Source organism: Urocitellus parryii, chromosome 11 (genome assembly GCF_045843805.1).
Source record: "Urocitellus parryii isolate mUroPar1 chromosome 11, mUroPar1.hap1, whole genome shotgun sequence".
Taxonomy (NCBI): Eukaryota; Metazoa; Chordata; class Mammalia; order Rodentia; family Sciuridae; genus Urocitellus; species Urocitellus parryii.
This window is the reverse complement of record NC_135541.1, coordinates 16,668,238-16,691,453: the sequence shown is the minus strand read 5'-3', so window position 1 is coordinate 16,691,453 and position 23,216 is coordinate 16,668,238. Positions and strand designations below refer to the sequence as shown.

The window sequence follows — 23,216 nt, the reverse complement described above, 5'->3', positions numbered from 1 at the left end:
CGATTTTTAATTTGTGAGTTAAAAAAAAAAGTGATTTATTCTCTTATTATAAAAAAAAAAACCTCACTTCTATATCTAATACTGTGTGTGTAATTTTGGATTCTTTTTCTTAAAGAGGGTCTCCTAAATTGAATATACTTCGGACACAAAACCTGAATTCAACCTTGCCCTTTGTCCATTTTTGGATTGTAATGTAAAATTAACGAAGAATTTAAAAATTTTGCTTCTGAAGACAATGTGCAAGAACTGAGGTTAACTGTAAGCTCAATGCAATATTAGGAATAAACTATGGGCATAAAAACATCATCTTGGTCTAACCTCCAAGCGTCTTCCCGAACTTCCCACCCATTCTAACTCCCACAGTTTTTCTAAATCCAGCATTTCTCCTCACGTTCCCTTTAGGGAGGCAGGGATGACGCGCATTTTTAAAAGACCTCCTTGAAAAAGAGGGCTGTGGTACTCCTTAACTGGTCTACTGTGGCTTAGCAGTGCAGCTAGGATCAGCTCAGCCTTCGCTACTCGAGGGCGGCGAGCTGGGCGTGATCAGGGGCGGGGCTCGCCAGGGTCGCAGAGTGGGCAGGGTCTAAGCACTTCCCCGCCCCCAGAGGCCCAACACACGCGCCCAGGGGCTTCTGGTCCGAACCGGGTGTGGATTGCGAGGTGACCCTGGTCGCTTACTTCCGGTTCCTAAGGATGCGCATCCGGGTTACTCTAACGCCGCGGTTTCCTCCACTGTGCTGGTTCTACCGTGGGTCTGGACCGGTCCCCATGTCTTGCTGTGGGGCTTCTGCAGCCTTTGGGTGAGTCTCCGCTGCCGACAGGGTCTGTGCGCAGCCAGTCGAATACATCCTGTAGGAAGACGGGTCAAGAGTTCTGCCTTGGACCTTGTGGGTGGGGGTCTCTCCGCCTGTTCCTTGTCTCTGCTGTGCTTCCCTCATCTCGGCCCTTTCCTTCACGCTGGCCTCGCCTCTTTCACCTCAGTTTAGCCTTTCTTTCCTCAGCATAACCATCCCTTTTAAACTCGGTTTCTTGTCTTTCGCCTGATCCACTGTCTCTCCGTTTTCCTCCTAGTCTCGTTTTAGCACCTTTCTTCCCCGACCCCTGAACCGGGATTTCACGGTTCTTTCACCCAGCGGGACGGCCCACCTCCTCTTGTGCTCACCCTCCTTCCCCGCGAAACTGAGCTTTTCTTAGGATCCTAGATATCCGTCCCCAAACTTTCCTCACCTTTGACCCTTACCCCCTTCTGGGACTAGCAGATGACATTTGTGCTTCGCTGTAGCTACAGGAGGGCTTTGTCAAAGCCCCAACCTTGGAAGACTTGCCCACCCTGGGGGGAGTTTTGCTTTCAGGCGCGGGGTTAGACTGAACTCTGGTAGCTTCCGTAGTTAAGAGAACAACAAAGGCGTTCCCAGTGCTTTGCTGGAGCTCGGTTTTTGGGGCTCTCTCAAGAGCCGCTAACAGGTGGCAGGCACACGGTTCTGCTGGCGGTTGGGCTTGTGTGATCTTGTTAATTGACAGGTCATGAGGAAGTTCTGTCAGTTTTGTGTTCGCTATCCCAGGAGAGTGGTTGTGCACAGCCGGGGCAAAAATGCGGATGTTCTGGGACGGTCAGTTCTTGTACTGCATGAGCTTTATTTTGCAGACAGTACTATGACAGAAGATGGAGTTTGTGGGAGATTGTTAGCCTCAAACTTATAGATTTATTGTCAAAAATTTTTGTGTGTTTTTGTGATTGCCACGACGAAAGAGTTCACTATGGTAATTTCAAAGTAATTTTACTTGAATGCCTATGCAGATATGTATCCTTATCTTTGCTTCTTATACATTTTTTTCATTTTTATCATATTAATGTGTTTTCTGTTTTTCTTCTTCTTAAGTCACATATTACAATAATTTTCATATTAAAATGTTCTAACGTGTTTTTTTCTTTATCACTACCACCTTAGTCTTAAAAATATCTTTTTTCATTTTGAGGCATGTCATCTATCTTAAATTTCTTTGGAGGTTTTAAATTATCTACAAAATGAAAGAACTGGATTTAATGATGGCTGGTATCCAATTTCTCAAATTTTGTTGTCTAAGGTATATTTTGAGGTACAGGAGTTGGATAATCTTTATTTTTGTTGCGTTAATGATGTATGTCTAGCATTTGATTGCAAAGGTTTTCATTTGTGTGTGATCAGTTTCTGTAATCATATAAATTACACTCTAAAATTTAGTATTTAAATGTGAACAGAACAAATACAACATTAGTATCTGCTTTCCTGTTGGCGGAGTTCTCCCTTATTACATGATACATATACATATGAGTGTGCAGAATAGACCTTAATTTATTCCAAAATTGGGCTTTACCTTTGCTTATTTTTAGCAAAGGACTTTGGAACTTGGCCTCCTTAGGCTAGATGCCACAAAGAAGAACCTTTTGGTTGGCTATCAAAATGTAACTGCTGAGAGAAGCCCATTAGAAATTTGTACATCCTCCCCAGCATCTGCACTGGAAACTAGCTTTTTTTTTTTTTTTTTCAACTGGCCATCATTTCCCATCCTTAAAAACCTAACCCTAATGAGTATGGCTAACTCCATTTGCTTCCTTACCTCTAGGTTTGCGAATATTGTTCCCCAAAGCCATGGCAACTCTGTAGATAGACCCATATTTGTGTTGATGCCAGACCATCTTTCATCCATTCTCATTTCGGAACTTTGTATTTCTTGAGCATGACTAAGTTTAAACCTATATAGATTTCTCCAGTTTACAGTTTCAGGAAACCACAGAGTTCAAGCATACCCCTTCATTTTACCCATAAGGAAATCAGGGCTTAAAAGAATTGATATTTTTTTCCCAAGGCAACCTTCAACCCCAGTACTGGGGATTGAACCCAGGGGTCCTATACCACTGAACTATACCCCCAGCCGTTTAAATTTTATTTTTGAGACAGGGTCTCACTAAGTTGCTGATGCCATTTTCAAATTTTGGATGCCTTCTAAGTCTCTGGGATTCCAGGTGTGTGCCACTTTGCAGGCCCAAGATTTTTTGTTTGTTTTTAAGTAAAGAAGTCCTGTATATACACTCACTAGAGTAATGAATTTTAGTTATATCAGAAGCTGTAAGATAGAGAACACAGTATATTATTTAATTGGTCATTTCAAATGTTTATGTCATAGGAATGAAGCTATTAGGATCAGAAATCTATGACACAGATTTTTATTCTGTGCCAAAATCATTTTGCCTTTAAAGAGGGACTAGGGAAGGAAACTGTTTTGTGCAGAAGTAGAAATAGAAAAGTTTTAGGATTCTCTTTCTCTTTTGTCTTCTGAAATGACTTTGGCCTGTTATGATATAAATTCTGCATAGAGCCCACCAAGTAAAGTGAGCATTCTACATTCTCACTATAGCAGTTTTTGTGCTGCTGGTCTTAGTCTAGAACACTAGACTGTTTATTGAGAAGCCTGCCCCTCTTACCTAACTACCAGCCCCTTCCAAATCACTGGAGACAGCTTAGTACCTGTGTCACCCCCCCAACCCTGCACTCTCACTGAGCTACATTCCCAGCTCTTTTTGAGACTGGGTCTCCCTCATTAGGTACTCCAGGCTGGCCTCTGCTCTAGGAGTGGCTGGAATTATAGGTGTATGCCACTGTGCCGGGCTCACTGTTAGTTTTCTATAGACATTTCTAACTTAGTTTGGTAAAGTCTTAGTTTGTAAATTCAGGAGCTCAATTTAAAACACATTTTTGGGGCTGGCACTGTGACTCAGTGGTAGAGCGCTTGCCTAGCATGTGTGAGAACTGGGTTTGATTCTCAGCACCACATATAAATAAATAAAGGTCCATTGACAACTAAAAAAATACATTTCTGCATATTAGTTGTTTATTTTGAGTTGATAATTTTTTGGTTATTTTTTTACCATCTTTTTAGTACTGTACTTATCTTACATCTTTTAATTTTTGTCCTTGGATCCTATGATGTGTTTTTTGTTTTTAATTTTTATTTATTTATTTTTTTTAGTCATACATGACAGCAGAATGTATTTTGACATATAATACATACATGGAATGTACATACATCAATCATATTGTCTATTCTATTCTGCTGCCCTCCTATGATGTGTTTTAAGGAAGATACAGCTTTAAATATTTAAAAAACAAAATATACCTCCAACATGTCCTTACCATTTGTACCTTGCTGTATTGTGGTTTTTGTGATCTGCCTAAGCTGTTTCATGACTTCATCCTCTTTTGAAAGATTTTTGTGTACTACATATAACTAGAGGATATTTTAGCTCATGCATGATTTAAATGGAAGAAGAGCTCAAATAGAAATATATATATTTTAAAATATTAGGAACAGTTTCTTCTTGCGATATGTCATCTAATTGGTTTATACCAAAGAGTTGAGTTGTTATATTTATAGTAAAGTAGAAAATAAAATAAGTGGACTTTATCTTCTGATTAAAATACAAGTGCATGCTCCTATATAGTATGTATGGCTCAAATTATTCTGTTGATAGGTATGCTTTGCTGTCAGAAAACAATAAATAATGGAACATATCATCATCTTGATTTTTTTTAAGTCCCATCAACTAAGTCTTTAGATAGCTACCTATTAAAAGTAGAATTAATTAAGATATTTTCTGTTATTCATGGTAAATTTAAAAAAAAACATAAAACAGGACTTCATTTGTCTTTACTGTTTTCCCCTTTTGACTAGGCAAAAACATTTTGAATCAGAAAAGGAAATGTATAGTTTAAGTAATACTGACTTATTGTGAATAAGTTAACAGATCAGTCCAAGGCAGTCAGCATTTAAAATCTTAAAGATCTTACTACAAACTGAGTGCACACCTGTGATTCCAGCGGCTCTGGAGGCTGAGACAGGAGGATTGCGAGTTCAAAGCCAGCCTCAGCAAAAGCAAGGTACTAAGCAACTCAGTGAGACCCTGTCTCTAAATAAAATACAAAATAGGGCTGGGGATGTGGCTCAGTGGTCCTTGAGTTCAGTCCTCAGTACCAAAAAAAAAAAAAAGATCTTACTACAGGTAGTGTTGGATGCACTTTTTTTTTTTTGAATTTTTTAATATTTATTTTTTAGTTTTTGGCGGACACAACACCTTTGTTGGTATGTGGTGCTGAGGATCGAACCGGGGCTGCACGCATGCCAGGCGAGTGCGCTACCGCTTGAGCCACATCCCCAGCCCTGTTGGATGCACTTTTAAGCTTGGTTATTAATGTTTGTACCAGCTAGGTCTAGGTTTTTTTTTCCTCCCTAGAAAATAATTATCAATAACTATTGTATCTTTGCAATACTTATTATTATTATTATTTTTATTTAATTTTTTTAGTGTTGAACACAACATCTTTATTTATTTATGTGTAGTGCTGAGGATTGAACCCAGTGCCTTACCTGTACGAGGCAAGCGCTCCACCACTGAGCCACAACCCCAGTCCTGCAATACATTTTTTAAAATGTTTTTTAGATGTTGATGGACACAGTATCTTTATTTTATTTATTTATTTTTATTTGGTGCTAAGGATCGAACCCAGTGCTTCACGCGTTGTTAGGCAAGCACTCTGCCCCTGAGCTACAACCCCAGCCCTGCAATACATTTTTTTTTCAGTAAAATATAATTTGTATATTGTCAATTACAATATACATATTTAGGCTAGGTTCGTATGAACTAGATGACATTCTATAGGACTGACAATTATATTTGAATCATTATTTTTTTAATTGAGATAGAATCTCACAATGTTGCCCAGACTAGTCCTGAACTCTTGAACTGAAATGATCCTCCCACCTCAGCCTTCTAAGTAGGAGGAACTACAGAGTTTGCTACCACACCCACCTTGCATTTAAATTCTTAATTTGTTCGTATTGTTCATTTCAGAATTAAATATAAGAACATAATACTTAATTACAATTAAAGTAAAATCCTAGCTGGATGCAGTGGCACATACCTGTAATCCCAGCAACTCAGGAGATTAAGGCAGGAGGATCACAGGTTCAAGGCCAGCCTTAGCAATTTAAGACCTAAGCAATTTAGCAAGACCCTGTCTCAAAAAATAAAAAGGGCTGGAGAGGGCTGGGGATGAGGCTCAGCGGTAGAGCACTTGCCTGGCATGTGTGAGGCTCTGGGTTCAGTTCTCAGCACCACATATAAATAAATAAAATAAAGGTCTATCAACAACTAAAAAAAAAATTTTTTTTTAAAAGGGCTGGGGATATTGCTCAGTTTTTTTTTTCTTTTTTGCTACTGGTGCCTAAAAAGAAAATATAATCCTAAATATATATATATTTTTTAAGCGCTGAGGACCAGAGAAAAAGTATCACTTCTTTATAGTGATGTTGGCATGTAATTTTTAAGTTAGATATTATAATTTTCTGTTGCTTTGAAAGCAGTGATTTCTCATCATTTGTGGGTTTTAAGGTTTTTGTGTGAATCTTCATCATAGCTAAGTATAAAATCATGTTCTTTCCTTATAGGTACAATTAAATAATTTTCATTTGGGAAACTTTTTTACAACTGAACTGTAAAAATCCAGAGTGGTAAAAAAGTAAAAGAAACTATTTTTGGTTTACCTATTTTAACTCTGTGTGTGTGTGTGTATGTGTGTGTGTGTTAGTTATTGGGATCAACTGGCATTGCCCATTTGAGCTAGGCAGGCACTCCTCCCCAGCCCTATGTATTAACTCTTTTAATTCTTACTCCTATGAAGTAAGTACTATTTTTATTATCCTCAATTTACATATGAAGAAACTAAGACACAGAGGTTATATAACTTGCCCCAAAATAACAATTTAGATTTGAATTTGAATTTAGTCTTTCTGATATTTTTTTGTACAAAGGTTTACTACTTCAGTTACTTCTTTATAGGTTAAGGTTTAAAGAAAATGAAATTTCTCTGAAACACAAAATAATATTCCTTTTGGTTGGGAACCTTAGAGGAAGGTTTTATGTCATCTTTTTATTAGTGGTGACTTAAGACAAATTGTAAACCTTTACTACATGTATTTTTCTGATTTCAAAAAACATATATTAGAAAGCAAACTGATCAAATCCCTCCCCCTCTTAATAGTGTTGTCTTATGGAAATTACTTTGGAGTTTCTTGGAGAAATGGTAGTGTTCTTTTGTTTTTGTTTTTTGCTTCTGGGGATTGAATCCAGGGGTATTTCACAACCACAGAACCACATCCCAGCCCTTTTTATTTTTTATTTTCAGTCAGGTCTCACTAACTTGCTTATTAAGACCTCGCTAAATTGCTGAGACTGGCAATCCTCCTGCCTCAGCCTCCTGAGTTGTTGGGACCTTATACAGTGAAAAGGCAGTGTTTTTAATAAAATGCTCCCTTAAAGTTTTCATACATATGTGTGTGTGTGTGTGTGTGTGTGTGTGTGTGTGTGTGTGTGAGTGTGTGTGTACACATATATTTGTTTTTACTGTCTTTGATCTGCAGAATATTAAATATATAGTAGTCTTTAAATGCTAAAGTCTTAACGTTCTCTCAAATGAATTTAACAACTTTTGAGTATGATAACAGAAGGCTGAAACTGAAATTTCTGACTTACCTTTGGTCTCATTTCCAGGTTTGAAAATTTGTGCAAAATTTAATCACACCATCTTTTTGGACTACCATGTCCTAAATACAGTAATATGTAGTAATATATTTAATTAGTGTAATAGTGTTTTTATTTTTACTTTAGGAAAAAGAAAACTTTTGCAATTGTGTACAATGAATCCAAATGCATTCTGCTGTCATATATACCTAATTAGAATAAATAAGTAAATTTTTAAAAAGAAAAGAAAACCAAAGTTTTCCAAAACCAGGTCCTCATTAAACTAAAAAATGCAAATAACCCCCATTTAGAGCTTAATAATATTGTATTATTGTTTTGTGCCTTTATTATTTCAAATGAAAACATTTCAATTGCTATCTGGGGGAAGAAGATGATTTTTTTTTTTTTTGACAACCAGGTTAGCATTTTATTTCTCTATTCCTGACACACTCAAATTCATAGGAAGTGAAAAGATAACAGAACAAAATCAAAATAACATACAAACACAATTCAAAAACATTTAACCATCTATTATAGTTGTTCTTTGTAAAATACACAAAAGTAAACAGAAACATCTTCATATAAATTATGCTTAACAATCTGTATATACTGTAAAACAATTGTTATAATTCACACTAAGATCCTAGTGCAAGCAGTGTTCTATGAAAGTGCAAAAGATGATTTTATATTAGTCTTGTACTCAGATAATAATACATTATTTTTCGGAATATTTTGAAGAGTTGAGAATCATGGAATCTGGTTAACAGAAAAATTATAATTCTAGTAAGAAGTAACACTTGATTAGAAATACTACTTATTTTAATTCTTATTTGTTAACTTCTCTTATTAATTCAGATGTTAATTAAATGCACATTTTTTTTAATAGTAGCTTTTGTCTTGACTTTTTCCTCCTTGGCTTTTATTATGAAAAGTGAAAAAAGTAAGCTTTGCTGTGGTGACTTACTTGTTGGGATTTAGATGTCCTTTACCTTTGCCTAAACATTCAACTTTTTGCTCAAATAAATTTTCTTTTTTATAAGAGGGTTTGATGATATTTTGTCTTTTAAATTCTTAATAGATTTCTTTCAGCTGAAATTTAATAATGTAGCAATTACTGAGTTTAGGAAAATTGGTTGGTTGTTGTGGTCAGTACTTTTAGAATGATTAGCTCTTAGGTGGATTATACTTTATGCTTTAGTTTCCATACTACTTAAAGAAGATTTAGGTCAGCTTCATCTGTTACTTTCCTCCCCCTTTCAAAATAAGAGTGATATTTAACACAGTGATATTAATGTTTTCTGACTAGATTGATGATATAAATTTGATAATCTGACTTTGCCGACAGCATGATCTAAAAATACGTGTGTACGAATTTTTGTCTTGGAATATGTCAGACTTTAGAGAACAATTTAGGATAAGAAAGAACATAAGGGGCTGGGCTCGTGGCTCAGCAGTAGTGTGCTCACCTCGTATGTGTGAGACCCTGGGTTCCATCCTCAGCACCACATAAAAATAAATGAATAAAATAAAGGTATAAAAAAAGAAATAGTACATAAATGTCTTATATTATAAAACACCCTAGTAATCATTGTGTTGGTACCTTACTGAATTTTTCTTTTTTACATTTAAAGATGTCAAATTTAGGGAACATTTGTGATAATGTAAAGCAGAAAATTTCAAATCTGCTTTTTCTTGGTCTTCCTTGGCTATATGTTAGGTAGCAGTGATGAGATAATACTGACAGATTAAGTGTTCTTGGGAGTGAGAACTAGAGCTTGGCAGAGAATAGCCATGTCTCATATTTGGTGGCCATTAAATAGATGAATTGAAAGTATTTGCTTTATCTCATTTCTATATCGCCTTTTAGGTGTGTGTGTGTGTGTGTGTGTGTGTGTGTGTGTGTGTGTGTATTTGATCAAACCCAGGGCCTCATACAAGTTAGGCAAGTTCTCTACCACTGAGCTACACCCCTGCCCTCCTGTTAGTATATTTTTAGTGTAGGTAACTTACATTAAGTGAAATTTTTTTGTGTTTAGGACTAAATCTTGAACTATTGATTCATACACAGATGTTTTCCCTTTTGTTCTCTTTCAGAGGCTTTCTTCAAATAAAACTATAATTTATAGAATCACCAGACCTTTGTGTTTAGTTTGAAATGGTATTTTCCTACTTTTTTTTGACAGGTCAGTTTTTTGTTTTTGGTAAAGTGACTTAAAGTTTTTTTGAACATGGCTTACTATAAGATGCATTTTACATTGTTAGTATTCATACTCACATATGTACATATTAGTACTTAAAATTGAAACAAGTTTTGTGAAACCATATTTATTTTTACTACTGATGGTACATTATAATATGTATATATGTATTTTTGTTTGTTTTGAGTACTAGGGATCAAAACTCAGGCTTATGTACCCTAGACAAGCGCTCTACTACTGAGGTATACCTCAAGTTCCTAATATTTTTTATTGTATTTTGTCATATTGTATTTCATTTAAAACCAACTGCTGGTCTTCATTCACTAAGTTGCTATGATAATTTAATAATTTCTAGTGACTGCTAGTTTTTTTTCCCAACATTGTCTTTTGGGAATTGAAATGCTTGATTTGCTAGTTTGTGTTGTTTGTTTGCTTGTTTTCTTTCCTGAAATGTACTTCGATTCTGATTCTGTAAAGGTTTTTTTTTTTTTTTTTTTTTTTTGGTACTGGGGAATGAGCCTAGGGGTGCTTAATCACTGAGCCACAACCCCAGGTGCGTGCCCTCCCCACCCCCTTTTTAAAAAATCTTTTACTTTGAGACAGGGTTTCACTGAGTTGCTTAGGGACTCACTAAGTTGTCCGTAAAGCTTTTAGCCTAAAAAATTGTAAACAATTGAGAGAAAGAGGTGTTATTATCCTGATACTGTTCCTGTCATCACTTTACCAGATCTAGGCACATAAAAACTGGTAATCTAAAATTATGAGTTTGAAAATATTCAGTCTTATACCAAGCTTCTGTCATTAGAATCCTTTGCTAGTTTCCATCTAACAGTCAATATTTAGGCCCATTCAGTTGCTTTTCACAAATCTTGCTTCTGTTTTTGGCATCTAGTCAAGCAGTTATAAAGCTGCTTTATTCTACTTTTCTCCTGGCTCCACCAAAGGTTTTGTAAACCAAGAAAAGAGGAATGAGGAGTGAAACAGTTTGTGTTTGTGGTCAGGCTAAAGTAACATTATTGAGGTTTGTGATGATAGACTACATTTATTTATTGTCTCAGTTCATTCTTGAAATCAGAGGGACAAAGAGATAGCAATAGCTATCCTAGTCTGTCCTAGCCATTAGAGTGAGACAGGGTCAGTAGGCATACTCTACTATTTTTACCAGTACCACCTCTTAACACTTAATGAGTGCTTACTATGTGCCAGGCACTATTTAAAACACTTTATTTGTATTAACTCATACTCACTTGGGAGATCAGAGAGAAGAGAATGAATAAAGAAAACTTGCCTTCTTTTCAGTATTTTCTCATTACCTGGCTGTTGGTGACTCTAGCATGGCATATCACACATTTTCAGCTCATTTGGCTTTTAAAATCAATAATGTTGTCTGTGCTGTTCCATTATGAGGCAAGTTATGGTTTGAATGTTGAGGCTTTGAAGCTACCCTGCCTGAGCTTGAATTCCAGGTTGGTCACTTACTTTACTAAATATGTATAACCTTGGGCAAATTAATCTTTCTACCTCAGTTTTCTCATCTGTAAAATGGTGATGATACTAAATAGTATCTATCTTACAGATATTTTGAAAGGATTAAAATAGTGTTATGTCAAGGAGAGAAATGAATTACAGTAGATGGGGTAGAGAGAGAAGATGGGAGGGGAGGGGAGGGGGGATAGTAGGGGATAGGAAAGGTAGCAGAATACAACAATTACTAATTGGGCATTATGTAAAATTGTGGATGTGTAACCGACGTGATTCTGCAATCTGCATTTGGGGTAAAATTGGGAGTTCATAACCCACTTCAATCTAATGTATGAAATATGATATGTCAAGAGCTTTGTAATGTTGTGAACAACCAATAAAAATTAAAAAAATAAAAAAATAAAAAATAAAATAAAATAAAATTAGAACAACAATTTATGAGACCACCAATAAACAAATTTGTATTAGAAGATAATAAGGCATAAAATAAAATGTAAAATCACAGCCAATTTTATGGAAATTTTAGTTTTATTAAAATATGATGTTATAAATAAAAAAAATAAATAAAATAAAATAGTGTTATGTGAGAAGTACTTAGAACAGTGCCTGGCCCATTAAAAAAGCATTCTATAAATGTTAGCTATTAATATTATTGACTCACAGTTGGATCTCCTGAGACTGTGATTGTGATGAGTTCTGTGTATTTGCTGAATAACAGAATGTGATTGACATTTACAGATAAGCCCAGGAGTTTGAAAACATATTTTCTTTAGGACCTGGTTGGAAAGTTCTTATGTAGAGTTTTGGAATCAAAGCCAAGTGACAGAAGTTATCAGGCGTACAGGCCCAATTTATTTATTTTCTCATAGGAATCTCTTGTTATTTGGACCTTATCCTTGATAGTTCTAATATTTTGCCATTTGGAAAAATCTGATAGGAACTAGTTAATGGATTGATTTTCACTGAAGACCAGATTTCTTTTCTGTTTAGCCTATGTTTTTCTGTAGCTGTGACCAATAGACCTAGCAAGAACAATTTTAGTGGAGAAAAAGTTTATTTAGTGCTCTTCATTTCAGGGGTCTCAGTTTGTAAATGGCCACCTCCACTGCTTTGGGCCCAAGGTGAAGCAGAACATCACCGCAGAAGAGTGTGGAAGAGGAAAGTGGCTCAGGACATGGTTACCATGAAGCAAAGACAAAACTCTGCTCAATAAGGACAGAATATATACCCCAAAGGCACACCTCCAGGGACCCACCTCTTCCAGCTTCACACTACCTGCCTATAGTTATCACCCAGTTAATCCTTATCAGGGTATTAATACACCAATTAGGTTAAGACTCTCATAACCCAATCATTTCACCTCTAAACTTCTTGTATTGTCTTATATTTGAGCTTTTGGGGGATACCTAATATCTAAACCAAAACACACATCATGCTTATTATGTGTCTTGCACTACTTTAAGAGTTTTATAGATATTAACTTATGCAGTCTTTATAACAAGTTATGAGAAAGGCACTATTACTATTCACATTTTACCAATGAAGTAAGTGAGGCCTAAGAAATTTAAATAACTAGTCTTAAGATCTTATACCAGGGATGGGATTGTAGCTCAGTGGTAGAGTGCTTGCCTAGCATGTGTGAGGCACTAGGTTCAATCCTCAGCAACACATACAAAGTAAAAAATAAATAAAATGAAGGTAATGTTTCAAAAAACACATTAGATTAAAAAGAAGAAGAAGATCCTACACCATTCATTAATAGCAGAGCTAGTATGGACCTAAGTGGTCTGGCACCCAGAGGTTTTTTTTTTAATATTTATTTTTTAGTTGTAGTTGGACACATTATCTTCATTTCACTTATTTATTTATTTAATGTGGTGCTGAGGATTGAACCCAGGGTCCCACATATGCGAAGTGAGCACTCTACCGCTGAGCCAAAATCCCAGCTGACTCCCAGAGTTTATGCTCTAAAAATTCCTTATGCTTGCCAAATCTGCTTCTTGCCTAGATGAATTTTGTTGAAAAAGGTAAAATAATGAGTTGATAGTACTGAAACTATGAATGATAGCTTTTTTGTTTTATAGGTTTTTCAAAGAAATAAATAAGTTTAGAGAAGTATAACATTAGTAAGAGAACTGAACCTAGATTTGTGGTTCTTTTGACAGCTAAAAATTATGTAATTTCAAAAGACTTAGTTTTACCATTAGTATAGTACATAGTAAATATTCAGATGTTCTTTAATTTCAAATAGGATTGACATGTAGGTAAGATAAATAGATATATAGAATGTGAGAAAATAGATGAAATGTGGTACTTTTTTCTGTATAATTGGAAGCAACACATTTCTAAGATATTTATGTTGGAGTATATCTCATGTGTCAGGCTACAACACCCACATAAAAAATAATGTGATCCTATTAAAAATGTTCACAGATTAAAGGATGAAGATACAAAGTTTCTGAGTTCTGTGGAGTCTGGGATGTGAGGGTAATCTGGCTGCAACATCTATCACCCCATTGATCACCAGGGTTGATTTGGCTGATGTGGCTGGCTAGGAGGGTGTTCCCTTCCTCTGTCACCTCTCCATGTGTCTTCCTTTCAAAGCTGTGCACTGGGTCAAAGAGTATGGCCTTCCTCAATAGAGGAGAACCATTCTTTGGTTGTGGGGGTTATGAGTAGCTGTGCTCCCCTGCTAGAATCTCCAAATAAGTTCTCAAGTTTTTGAGTTCTGTGGAGTCTGGATCTTTAAACATTAGAGGAATTCTAATGTTCTGTGACTGACAAATGACTAAAAACTGAAGGGAAGTCTGAGGAGTGCTGGAAGGAATGTAGTAGAAGAACTGTTGAGCTATTACTAAGATCACTTTGTAACAGAAAATTAAGATTTACCAGTTCCTTCTCAATATTTTTTAAAAATATTTTTTAGATGTAGGTGGGCACAATATTTTTATTTTTTTAAATTTATTTTTATGTGGTGCCGAGGATTGAACCCAGTGCCTCATGCATGCAAAGCAAGCATTCTACCACTGAGCTACAACCTTAGCCCCTTCTCAGTATTTTTTTTTTTTTTTTTTTGCTATGGTTTTGGAATATTTTCCTGTGAAGCACATCTCTCTATTTTATTATTGAAAACTTGTGATGGAAAGTTTGTATTATTATTATTTTGGTACTACAGATTAAACCCAGGGCCACCTTCCCACTGAGCTTCATCCCCAGTTCTTTTTATTTTTTATTCTGAAACAGAGTCCCTCTGTATTGGTGAGGCTGGCCTTGAGCTTATGAGCCTCCTGTCTCAGCCTCCCAAGAAACTGGGGTTACAGGTATGCAACACTGCTGGCAAAATTTTGTGTTAATTTTTATTAAGGATATTTTTATTACTTCAAAGGATGATTTTCTAAGAAGTAATGTTAAAAATTATAAAAATAGTTCTATTCCTGATAAAATATCTTTCGTATTAAGATTTTGGTATAGTCTATATATATAACTTTCTCAGTATGTTCTGATGTATTCTGTTAAGTGTAAAGTTACTATAAATATCTCTACAGCTGACAATACTGTGACATGTTAGTCAGTCATGCTTCCCAAATAAAGTAGCCAGAAGAATTCACCAACTTTACCACAGTCAGTTGGCTGGCCTGTTTATTTATGGAGGGAGCAGACCAGCATGGTAATGGCTTAAAGTCATCAGTCAAAAGTACATCAGGGCATCTGCAGTGAGGTGATGGTTTTTTTTTTTTGTTGTTTTTGTTTTTGTTTTTGGCCATAGACATGTGTTTTATGCTGTTGGAAGCCTTGTAGAAGCTGGAAACCTCTCTTAGGATCACTATAAAGGGAACCTTGAAGGGAGGCCAGCCGTATATAGATTGCCTGGATGTTTGTGTCTGCTTCTGCATGACTATGAGTACTAAGGATTTTGAGTAGATATGTTAACTATTAAAAAAAATATATAATATATATATATATATGTCATAGCTGAGCAAAATACCTTTATTTTATTTATTATTTTTTATGTGGTGCTGAGGATTGAACCCAGCACCTCACATGCGCTGGGTGAGTGCTCTACCACTGAGCCACAACCCCAGCTCTGTATGTTAACTTTTAAAAGATGACAAAAGATGTCAAATCAAGAAAGATTGGCTTCAACTGATGAGATTTAAATGTTTTTTTTTTTTTAAAAATAGGAAACAGATTGGATTGATGGAGAAACTAGGTGAAGAATTCACAGCAGAAAGTTTATGTAGAAGTTTCAGAAATGTACCAGACTCCAAGTAGACAAATATGAAGAATGGAAGAGTATCTAGAGAATTCATCAGTTTCCTGGCCCTTGCTCTCAGTGTTGAGCATCTGTTTGTCCCTGGATAAAAGCCCAGGGAAATGCTTTTCAGACACATTGAACAATTTGCCTAGGGAAGGCATATATTTCCTTAAAGTCTATTCTTCACATATCATTCAGCCTATGTAAATCAGATCATTTCATTCTCTTGCTTGACAGCTCATGCCTGGTAAAAACTAGCCAATGGAAGGAACAGAATAAATCTGGAGCTTCTTTAAAGCTCCTTTCCTCAAGAATGTCATTATTTTATGAATCTGCTTGTTTCTTCAAAGACTTCATTCATAAGACCAACTATATTTGACCTGACTTGAAGGTCACCCAATATAAACAGCCTCCCCATCCCCTCCAAATGTTCCCTGAAAACAATTAAAAGCAAGTGTTTAATATCTCTAGTGCCTGTGATGGTGAGTAACAGTTGGGCAAACAACAGGCTAATTCAAAAACCTGAAAGGAAAAGCTGGGGAATGAGATTACCTCAAGGGAATTTGTAAGACTGTTAGATTTCTGAGAATCTAGAAGACTGTTCATATGTGTGGGGCTGTATATATGCTTAAAAAAGACCAAAGAAGGCCCTAAGCTGTCAATTGTGGTTGATCTTGAGGTTCTATGCAAGCAGCAAGTGAAGGCTAACACAGTTAGAAACTGTTTGACTATGTTAAAGGTGTGCCCTAACATATGTTAGGAGCCAATCAGTACAGACTGGGAGACTTACTGGTTCCAGCCACCCTAAGGAAATCTCTTAGGTAACCACTAACTAATGGCAGAGACTTCAATGATTACATATGACAAAGAACCCAAACTTTCTATAATTAGTTCAGATTACTAAAAGAAAGAAACAATAAGCTGTAACAAGAACAAATACTGGATAGAAGGAGAATCTGATTTCTTGAGTTGTCCACATTATATTATTTATGCCTGGTCTTCAGAAGAGTTTTATTTTATAAGACCCGCAAAGAAACAATAAAACATGTGCCCATATTTAGGAAATAAAGCAATAATAGAAACTGTCCCTGAGAAAGCCCAGTTATTGGACTTAACTAGGCAAAGACTTTAACTAAAGGAAACCATATCTAAAGAACTAAAGGACAATATGAGAACTATATTAGTTTGCCCTATCACCACAGACTGGGTGACTTAAATAACAAATTTATTATCTCACAGTTCTGAAGTCTAGAAATCTAAGTTTTTCTATTTTTTAAGTGATTTTCAATATCTGCTTTAGGTGTAATTGTTTCTGAATGATTGTTGTATAGGTCTCTAATAATTTAAAGTGGTAGAATTGTTCTGTCACTACAGTCACATTTAAAATAATAAGAATTTATAAAATTTGACCTTATTTAAGTCATCTGTCTAATGGAAAACTCTTCTGTTATGATGATATCAGGTAATATAGTTTACATTTTAAATCTCTTTAGTCATAAATAAACTGTTGATCCAAGTTTGTTTATAATTTTATTAGCCAGTGTTTCAAATCTCTGTACTCATAAATAAACTGTTGACCCAACCGTTTATAATTTTGTTAGCCAACATGTCAGATCTCTGTACTTAAAAACTGTTGGTCCAGCTGTGTTTATAATTTTATTTATTTGTATTATAGTCATTTTTTTTTGTACTGGAGATTAAACCCAGGGGTGGGTAACCACTGAGCCATATCCCGTGTCCCAGCCCTTTTTATTTTTTGAGACAGAGTCTCGCTAAGCTGCTCAGAGCCTCACTAAATTGCTGAGGCTGGCTTGTGTGTGAACCTCCTGCTTCAGCCTCCCGAGCTGCTGGTGCCACCATGCCAGTCATAGAATTTTATCAATTTCATATGTGATTTTCTTCCTAAAAATTTAATTCATTTTAATTTTTGAGGTATAACTTACATACAGAAAATTCTTCTTTAAGCATACATATGTGAGTTTCAAAAATGCTTATAATTGTGTAACTGCCGCCACAATGAAGATACAGAATAGTTATATCATCCCCCCAAATTTCCCTTTTGCATCTTTGTAGCCTACTCTTCCTCTATCCCTAGCACCTGGCAACCACTGATCTATTTTATATTCCTGTAATAATATCATATAAAGAATGTCATATAAATGGAATTTAAAACATGTAGGCTTGAGTCTGGCTTTTTCTACTTAGCATAATGTATCTAAATTGTTCTGTAAATTGTGTTGCAATAGTCCATTGTATGGCTATACTACAGATTGTTTATTTATTTACCAGTTTGAAGGATATTTGAATTATTTCCAAATTTTGGCATACACACACACACACACACACACACACACACACACATATATATATAAAAGCTGCTGAAACACACTGAAATGATTTCCTTTCACTTAGGTAGATACCTCTGAGTGGGATTACTGGGTTTTACGATAAAAGTATGTTTACCTTTATAAGGAACTGCCAAACTGTTTTCCATAATTGTTGCTCTGTACCATTTTACATTCCTATCAGCAGAGTACAATTTCTAATTGTACATTGTTCCAGATGTACAGAGTTCTCATTGCTCTACATCCTTGACAGCACTTGGTCTGTTTTATTTTAGCCATTCTATTAGGTTTGTTAGTAGCATCTTTAAATAAGTTTTTTATTTTGGAAAAGTTTTAGATTTTCACAGATCTTTCAGAGATAGAAATTTTACCCTTCATTTATTCCCATCAAATTTACCTCTTGTTAGCATCTGACTTAAACATGGCACATTTGTCAATAAACATTGATACATTACTATTTAGTAGACTCCAGACTTTATTCAGATTTCACTACTTTTTCCATAGTGCCCTTTTACTATTCCAGAATCCAGTTCAGGATACCACTTTACATTTAGTGTAATTTCTCTATCTCACAGTGCTTTGAATATCATGTACTTTTTTTTTTTTTTTGAGATAGAGTCTCACTAAATGCTTGGAGTGTCATTAAATTGCTGAGGCTGGCCTTGAGCTTTCATTCTCCTGTCTCAGCTTCTCCAGTTCTGCTTATGGCTGTACTTTTCTTTTGATGAATGAACTTGTATCATTCTTTTTGTGTTGCATTGAGGAGATTCCAGAGTTTGGGATTGCTAGCCTCTAGATTGGATCCTCTTATTTAGGCAACCAGAAAACAGTAGAAAGAACCTCTGGGAAAATTGCCTCAATTAGGAGCTTTTTTTTTTTTTTCCCCCAAGAAAATTAGTAAATCCCTAAATATTACCCTTCACATTTACTTTGCTTTTGTTGATGAAATTAGCTAATGCTTTATGTTTTCATTGTTTTGATATGTACTTTTTGGTGTTAAGTTAAATAGTATATTCAACACTGAAATGAATTTTTGACACATAGTGGCCAAAAATAATTATTATTTCTTTCGGAATACATCTTTATAACTTGGCATAATATGCTATGGATTCTATTTCACTGTTTTTCTTCTGGCTCAATATAGTCTATGGATATTTTGTTTAGAAAGAATTTTAGGGCTTTGTTCAAGACAGACAAAAAAGAAACATAGTTCCAAAGAAAGAAATACATGAGAAAAAAAAAAGTCATCTGTTGTAGAAAAGTCATAGTTTTCTAATGACAAGAATTCTGATTATTTAGTACCATCCTTTGATTTGTTTGTTTGTTTGTTTATTTTTGTGGTCTTGAGGATTGAATCCAGGGCCTAGCATATGCTGGGCAAATGCTCTATCACTGAGCTACATCCCCACTCATTTTTAAATTTTATTTTGAGGTGGAGCTTGCTAAATTGCCCAGGCTGGCCTCGAACTTGTGATCCTCCTGCCTCAGCTTCTGGAGTAGCTGGGATCACAAGCATATTTATCAGTAGATAATTTGTGTGTGTAATGGGGGTTGGAAACACGGGATTGAACTCGGGGGGGCATTTTACATTTACATTCCAGGCCTTTTTATTTTTTTTATTTTGAGACAAGATCTTGCTAAGTTGCTGAGGGTTTCACTGAATTTCTGAGTCTGGCCTTAAATTTACAATCATCTTGCCTCAACCTTCTGAGTCACTAGGATTACAAGCCAACTTTTATCAATATTCTTAGTTCAGTGCATAGCAGTGTTACAGAATTAACAAATGTTTAGTAATTGCTTTTGTGGAGAATGGCAAGGTGACTAATATGAAAGTTATGTAAAACTCAAAACAAAATATGAACTTCAAGTTAGAAAAATACAGTCTTTAATCTTGTACCATAGTTTGCCTAAGATTGGTGGTTAAGAGCAACCAGAAAAGTGTACTCATGTATCTTTGAGATTTAACTCTAGCAGTAAATTTATTTCACAAAACATATCAAAAAAAATATATATATATATCTCGATATTAAGTGCTGTCTTATAAGTAATGGTTCTTGAATTTGTTCTTAAGACAGTGAAAATATCTGTAAGACTTCTCAAGATCCATGAAGAACCCATAACTGCCAAGTTTTACTATTACTTGAGTATTTCTTCTACTGCTTAAATTTGGGTTTGACCCAGAGTGAAAGCAGGAGAATGCTAACTTTGGAATTATTTTACAGTTCTATTAGAGAGGCAAATTGGAAAGTTTTTGGTTGTTTTATGTTCATCCCATTTTTCTTAATGTTTGGAAGCTCCTTTTTAACTGTATGTACACTCATGTTCTCTTTTCTTTACATATTTTTCTTCATTTCCCACCTTTGTTTGCAGCTTGTGTATTTCATTCAATGGCCAGAAGATGGCCAACAATCCCAGGCAAAGAGGTAATAGCAAAAAACAAACCAAAAATACAAATGTTTTCGCTAAATGTGTTAATTCCCTGTGTCTGCTATAACAAATTACCAAGCTTGGACATGCCTCCCAACCCCCCATACTGGGGATTGAACCCAGGGGTGCTCTACTGTTGAGCTACATCCCCAGCCCTTTTTTGAGACAGGGTCTTGCTAATTTGCTGAGGCTGGTCTGGAATTTGCCATCCTCCGGCTTCAATCTTCTGAGTCACTGGGCCATATTTGGAGGCTTTAAACAACAGAAATGAATTCTCTCAAAGTTGGGAAGGCTAGAAGTCTGAGGTGCTAGCAGGGTGACACTCCCTTCAGAGGCTATAGGGGAAATTGTTCCTTTTCTCTAGCAGCTTCTGGAAGAGACTGCTTGCCATTTCTTGATGGTTATCACTCCAGTCTGTTCATCTATACATGCCTTTTCTTCTCTGTGTATTATATTTATATCCTTTCCTTTATAAGGTCACCTGTAATGGCATTTAGGACCTACCTAGATAATCCAGAATAATCTTTTTTTTTTTTTGTAAAAAGTCAGAAGGTGACTTTCTTTCTTTTTTTTTTTTTTTTAGAGAGAGAGAGAGAGAGAGAATTTTAACATTTATTTATTTTTTCTTAGTTCTCGGTGGACACAACATCTTTGTTTGTATGTGGTGCTGAGGATCGAACCCGGGCCGCACACACGCTAGGCAAGCGTGCTACCGCTTGAGCCACATCCCCAGCCCCAATCCAGAATAATCTTGTCTCGAAATCCTTAATTATATCTGCAAAGACACTTTTCCAAAATAAGGTACCATTCACCTCTCTGGACATTAGAATGTGGACCATCTTTGGCCGGAAATATATTTTGTGATAGCTATGTGTATGTGTTTGGGGAAGAAGATTCTCCCTCTGTCCTCTTGCCTTTCTTCTCTTCTCTTCCTTCTCTTGCTGCACTCTCTTTCTTGTTTAATTTAAAAACTTTAGCCAATTAAAAGGGAGAAATGTAAGGGCTCTTAACCCAGAGTAAGTAGTTTGTATGATCCCTTGTTATTATTCATGTGACATTAAAATTTCATTTGAGGGGCTGGGGATATAGCTCAGTTGGTAGAGTGCTTGCCTTGCATGTACAAGGCCTTGGGTTCAATCCCCAGCACCACACACACACACACACACACACACAAAAATTCATTTGAAATATTTTATTCTTCGCTTATATTTGAAGGGAACTTTTAGTTAACACAGACTTCAACATCATATTACTTGAATTAGTTTTAACATTGTAAAGAATCAAAGTTATGACTTAGGCATCCCTGATGAAAATGGGAAAAGTGAAGATTTGAGTTTTTGTGCCTCTACATATTTTGAAGGCTTTTGTTTGTTTGCTTGTTTTTGGTTCTGGGGATTGAGCACACATCTTCAGGCCTTTTTTAAAAAAAAATTTGAGACAAGGTCTCACTAAATTGCTGAGGCTGGCCTTGAACTTTCAATCTTCCTGTGTCAGCCTCCAGAGTTTTGGGATTACATATGCATGTGCCACTATGCCAGGTTTATATTGAACTGATTCTGAGAAAATACTTACATAAATGAAGAGCCTTTTGAATGCCTGCTGTGTGCTATTAAATACAAAGAAAACTAAAGGGGTCTGTCTTTGTTATTGTGAAATTTAAGATAAGGATTTTGCAGGAATCCTGGTCCAAGGTAAAATGAAGTGTTTTAACGGAATTGTAAACTGCCCGATTTACAAGTCATAAATAGGGGTCATAAGAGGAATAGTTTTGAAGAACTCATTAATTACTAATTAATAATGAAGTAGGGATTTCTCACCAGTAGCAGGTTTTAGTGGGTTGGGAGAGATTTTGTTTTTGTGAAAACATGATGCCTGTTTTTGCCTAGAAATGATATAATAATTTATTTTCATATAATTTGTAGTTAAAATTAATTTACTAGCAGTAAATAAAAATCTGTACATAATAAATGAAGGATTTATGATCATAAAGAGAAATCAAACTTTTTTTTGCTAGACTCCTTGGGAATTTATAAATAATATAAAAAGTATCTCATTTTTGGATTTTTAGGAGGTCCTTCAAGTGCCAACTTACATATTGGAAAAGAAGTTTTATGTTTATAAATTTAAAACATTTTAAAACTTTACAGATTTGTTATACCCTAAGATCAAAGAAATGTAACATAGAATAGAGATTTAGTGAAAGAAAAGGAATAAGGAGCCTACTGTAATAATATTAGGAATATAATTTTCAAAAAGGAGGGCCATTTGCTCAATTCTGTATAAAGGGGGGAAAGAGCTTCAGACAAGGAAGCTCAGAATCTTAGGATCTGCCATTGATTCTGATGCTTAACAGGTTCTGAGCCAGTGTCTTCATCTCTTGGATTTAATTTCCTCAACTCTAAAATAATGATGACCACCAACAATCTACAATACTATGAGTTCCTTGTAGCATGTTATGTATTTTCTTATGTTTGCAAGAGAAAATTTTGTCTAGAATGGTGAAATCAAATGTGAGCTCTCTTCAAATAGCAAATTCTTTAACTTTTGGAAGTTCAATATTTTAGCTCAGAATCATAAAGTGAAGCAACCCTGGGTTTGTGTACTGTGTTTAAGTAACTTGATTTCTTATGAAAGAAATAAAAGGAAGAAAATCATATGAATCTTCCTGCCTGTATTATTGTCATGAGTTTCTTTTAAGATTTTTGAGGATACAGGAGCATCATTGCTCTTTAAGTTGTTATTCCTCAAAGTTGGAATTTTTTCATGAGGAAAAAGTTCAGATAAGATTTCAGAATTTATATTCAATTTTAGCTTATTGTCTTGAACACTCTTGTTAGAAGCATTTTTAACATGTTCTTAAACAATTTTCTACATAAACATTTGAATATACAATTTTAGGTGCTTTTGGATTTTTATCAAGTTATATGTAAGCTATTGTTAAAATAATGTCAAAA

General features: G+C 35.4%; 1 protein-coding gene across 3 annotated transcripts in view; it reads left to right on the top strand.

Annotated features, from left to right (window-relative positions):
* The first annotated feature begins 700 nt into the window (after positions 1-700).
* The window catches only part of Eya3 (EYA transcriptional coactivator and phosphatase 3), a 101,490-nt gene continuing 78,974 nt past the window's right edge, over positions 701-23,216 (top strand). For 2 of the 3 annotated variants that reach the window (XM_026391642.2, XM_026391640.2), the window contains exon 1: positions 701-800. The gene's annotated coding sequence lies outside the window, so the exon portion shown is untranslated. The remainder of the gene's footprint in view (positions 801-23,216) is intronic. The other variant, XM_026391641.2, reaches the window with a different exon arrangement.